Source organism: Meleagris gallopavo, chromosome 2 (genome assembly GCF_000146605.3).
Source record: "Meleagris gallopavo isolate NT-WF06-2002-E0010 breed Aviagen turkey brand Nicholas breeding stock chromosome 2, Turkey_5.1, whole genome shotgun sequence".
Classification (NCBI taxonomy): Eukaryota; Metazoa; Chordata; class Aves; order Galliformes; family Phasianidae; genus Meleagris; species Meleagris gallopavo.
In genome coordinates this window covers 100,375,201-100,379,894 of record NC_015012.2, presented here as the reverse complement: position 1 = coordinate 100,379,894, position 4,694 = coordinate 100,375,201, and the positions used below count along the sequence as shown (strand labels likewise).

Here is a 4,694-nt window from a genome sequence, read left to right as displayed (position 1 = left end):
CGTGGGGTCGCGGTGTGGGCGCCGGCCGTCCCGTATGCGCGGGCTTCCCGAGGTGATTCAGCCCTCCCGGGGTTGTCTAGCATTCGACGTCCCTCACTGTGGTGAAGAAAACAAAGTGCAGTGAGAGCTGAAGGCCGTGGCAGCTGAGCTGTTAGCGTTCCTCTTCCCCTCCTTAGTTTGGGGGCTTAGAAGCGGCTTTTCAGTCGGTGCTGAGCGTGTCCTTGGCCGGGAGGAGCTGGAGGAAGGTGGAATTCGGGGCATGTGGGGAATAAGCGATAAGAGATGTGCCTTCAAGTGGCGTGTAGCCTTTGAGAGGCAGGTGCTGTGTGAATATTGAGCAGCTTCGTCTGTCCTTTGCCCTCAGCTCTCAGCACAGCTGCAGCTGAAGTATTAAAGATGTTTTGAACTAAGAAGAAAAAAAGACAAAAAAGAAGAAAAAAAAAACAAAAAAAAAAACCCCGTGAGAACAGTACCCACGAGTTAAGGCATGGAGCAAACAAGTTCCCTTTTATTCAGTTTCTTTCCTCATCTTTCCTTCCTCTTACCGCCGTGGGCAGTAAAAATGTGAGGATGATGTAAACAGGTTGCATCACAGCTTTTCTGTTCTCCCGGAGCTGTAGCCAAACTGTGCACCTTTACCCTTCTCCTGATGGTAAAAAATGGAAAACAGTGAGTTCTTATGCCATGGCATGCACACAGACTGATTCTGCAGAAGCAGAAATAGGTGGGGATTGAAGTTTAGCGAGTTCACGGTCTCTCATGAGTACTGATTTTTTTTGTTTTTTTTTTTCCCTTTTAGCAATAGTGTTCTGGTAAATGATAGAATGATCGGAGAAAGTGGGGCAGGGTGTGAGAAACGCAGCAAAACTCTAGAAAAAGAGATATTTTTGTATTTTCCGGAAAAGAATAGGGAAGATGGTCTGGCACTGATTTCACTCTAAACTTCATACAAAGTCCATATAAAATAGCAAGTCCTTTGTAGTACAGAACATGTAACTTGTTGTGGAACACTGTGAAACTTCTGGAAGTTGATCAATCTGCTGTGTCAAGTACAAGTGTAAACCTTTACTAGCAAGGAGTTGCTCATGTTCTTATGAATCAAATGTACCTGACTGCATTCCACACTTTTGCTTCCTGGTAGCAGGACTATTGAGAAACCCCGGATCTCAGAGGGATGTGGTTCTGCTTTCTGTTTCGCCAGACCTGGTAGCACTCAGTTTTTTCCTGTGTTTCTGAGCTGCTGTTTCTTCTTAGCTCATGGATGCAACACCTTTTCCTCCTCTCCTAATCTACAGATATACCGTAGTGCTTATAGACTTGAAAAAGTCTTGGCGTGGTGACAGGCAAAGTGTCGTGTGGTCTCATGTGACTGCAGGCTATTAGAGGAAAAAGTAGAGTTGAATTCTGGATAGCTGGGTGCCACTGAGGGGCTTGATTGCTGTGTTTTGTCATAAACCTACCAAATCCTTTGAAATCGTTTCTTTTGGTTTCCTCTGAGATGCCAGCTGAGAAAAGGTGAGAAACAGCGAAAATAAAACTAATCTTTCTGTTGACAAACTTTTCCTTAAAAAAACAAATACATAAATGGGTTAAGGCACGTCAGGTTGTTCAGACTTTTTCATTAGTAAGCAATTTATTTATATTAATCATTAATTTCAATCTTTCAGGCGCTAGCTGGTGATAAATGTTTCTAAATCAATTTAATGATCTGCTTGTAAGTTATGGTGGGACAGATAGGGGGAATTTTAATGTTCTGTTTCTTAGGAGGCAGGTAGAATATGCAGTCCAGCTGTAGGTTGGTGTGGCTGAGGCCTTGGCCAGCCTGTATTTAGTGGATACGCTGCTCTCGTGCTGTGCACCCCTGGAGGAATCTGATACCAACCATAAAATGGAGCGCTGTAGTAATCTCCTCCAGATGTTTTAGTAAGATAAGAGTTTTGGCCTTTTAATACATATGCGTTGTTCTTATGTAACACTTCAGGCATTTTTTTCTGATTTTTGCTTATGCGAATACTTTAAAATCTCGTATCAAATGAACTCGCCTCCTCACTGAAGCAGTTACATGTTACTGTCCTTAAGGTGTACTCCTGTCGGTCCGTGGGGAGCAGCGGTGTTATCTTCTCAAATGTCTGCTCTTGGTGCCATGTCACACGCCTGCCTGCTCTAAGCACACTGCAGTCTGCTTGCTGCTGCTGCTTCTGATAAACAGATGAGCTGTTTTTGTGAAAAACTGGGTTCAGACCGTTTCTAGAGGACCATGCTTAATTTTCAGGACTAGTTTAGCTTGATTTATTCTATAATGCTCCCTGCTGTCCTGCGTAGGAAGGAAAGAAAACCTCCTATTCCCAGCTTCGTAATTGCAAACATGTGGCTTTGAAGTTTTTTTTTTTCCTTCCTGTAAACTTTCTTATTAGGCACAGTGCTTTCCAGAGACCGGAAACATGAACGCTGCATTGGCAAAATCGGATCAGAGTTCAATAAACAGCCTGAAAGTAACAGCATTGTTTGGGAGGGAGCGGCTGTTTCATTCTGGCAGAAAACTTCAGCGATGGAATCAAAATGATGCGAGTGCTACTGGATAACAGGAGCATCAGGAGCATCTCTGGAGATGGTTCTTCTCCGAGCACAACTTCCAAATGTAAAGGATTATAATAGTGCTGGAAGCTCTGGAATACCCTGTTGAAAATATGCTTTTCTCAGTAGATCAGAGGAAAAAAAAAAAAAGCAGAACCCACAGACACACAGAAAAGCACTGCCAAGAAACTATCTCATTTTGTTTCTTCAAGGATGTGTTAAAGTACTGGGAAACTAAGAGAAAGCTGGGGAAGTGTAGTTGTGCAGGCAGCTTCACTTTATTTCCCTGCTTGTGTAAGCAGATTGCAAGTAGGAATTGTTTCTTCTAAGCACTCAGAGTGCTGGGGAAAACCTACATTTTATGTCTAGGCCTCCAGAGACGCAAAGAAGTGTGTGATTAGCCATTAAATATATACAGTGGAGATAAGAGCTCAGTAATTAAAAAGCTAATGCTCATTACTGTTGAGTCCCTTGAGTTCTGAGCGTACAGGGAGCTGATGTTTCTATGTGTGGAATCACAGAATGGTTGAGGTTGGAAGGGACCCCTGGAGATGTCTTTGTGTAACCTCAGTTTGTTACCTGGTTGAAGTAGAAAGTCATTTATTACATTGCCAGCTACTAATTTTATTTGTGGTGAGTGGGTTCTGTTAAAACTTGGAAGATGCCTTGCAATCCAAGCCATGCTCTTGCTGTTGTTTGCATTGACTGTGGAGCTGAAACGAGCCTTGTGGTTTTGCTGTTATCAGGCTTGCATGGAAGAGAAAAGGCTGCAGCTAAAATACAGGCTCTGGCTTGAAAGGCTACCTTATTTGGAGTTGTTTATAACTTAATGTAAATCCATATGTTGTACATGACGAATTGCTCAGTGCTGCGATACGATTCAAGTAGAGCAACGGTGGAGCAGTGGAAGCCCTGCCGTATTAATTGGCAGAGGTGTTTGGTTTTTGCTCTCTGATCCAGGCTGGAGGGGGAGGAGGATCAAACTGACACTGTTCACATAGCAAATTAGAGGCGTTCCAAAGCCAATCCGTTTTCCTTGCACACTACTTCTGGCTGAGCTCTGATACTCTGAACCGTGTTTCTTCGCTAGTGATGTCGCTAAGAATTATTTATGCTAAATTAGGACCGTGGGTAAAAGAAAACTGAAACAGTGGCAGTTCTAGGGCTGCATGAGTGCAATAGCAAGGCATTAAAGCTTTCAGTTTTAAAGGCTGGACTGGCAGCTAAAATTTCTTCTGTACTTCCGTGTTAATGCAAGTGCTGCTTGCCCTTATCTGCAGGCAGATAGCCTATCGCAGCAGTTAAATTCAGCAATGAAGTCATTTTGTCTTTTAGTCTGAACTTAATCATTATTCGAGTTAAAATGGTGATGGTGTATAAACAGTAAGTGAATGGGCTATGATTGAACAAGTCTCATTGTGTTTTATGAAGTAGGAAATAATGTTTCAGCAACCAGATATCTAGACATGACATGAGCTTATAAGGATAAATACAACCAAAGTGTTTTCCAAAACATAGTTTGATAGCTCTGATTCATTCACAGAGAGGAAGGAAATAAAAAGCTTGAAAATGCATTGAGAGCAGAAAGGCAGAAGAGAGATGGAGGAAACGAGCGGTGAGAAAAGATCACGTTCTGTACCTTCAAACGATGGCAGAACAAAATCAAAGCATTTAAACCAGTGGCAGATGAGTAGGTCTCCTACAGGGCAAACTCTTGTGAGGGGAAACATCAGTGTATTGTGAGACTGAAGATACTGGTGGGCAAACTCAGTGCCAGTTACTACTAGCTGCTATTTCTAAGGCATAAAAGCAAGGAAACCAAGAACTGGAATTCCTCATAAGTTCGTCTCATACACGATGCCATGTCAGTGCTTTACACAACTGCCACCTTTCACTGAAAAGTTCTTTTCGTGTAAGTGTTAATCTCTAAACCTTAATAGCTAAAACTCCTTTTAAATGTTGTCAAACTATTTCCCTTACTTAACGCTTCTGTATTGTGCGTAGATTTGCCATTGCGACCATCATAGGCTCTTGGAACAATGCCAGTAATAGAAGAAATCTCTGGCAAATAATCTTAGGAGAAACTGCAAGGCACTGTGTGGGGGTTTTCTTTTTTTTTT

The 4,694-nt window shown here is 42.5% G+C and overlaps 1 protein-coding gene and 1 long non-coding RNA gene across 2 annotated transcripts in view; both read left to right on the top strand.

Annotated features, from left to right (window-relative positions):
• The window catches only part of LAPTM4A (lysosomal protein transmembrane 4 alpha), a 12,672-nt gene that overhangs the window by 313 nt on the left and 7,665 nt on the right, over positions 1 to 4,694 (top strand). The window lies entirely within an intron of this gene.
• LOC109366315 lies at positions 7 to 2,724 on the top strand. The gene is made up of 2 exons (XR_002112593.1): positions 7 to 1,515; positions 2,415 to 2,724. It is a non-coding gene; the product is annotated as an uncharacterized LOC109366315 (long non-coding RNA).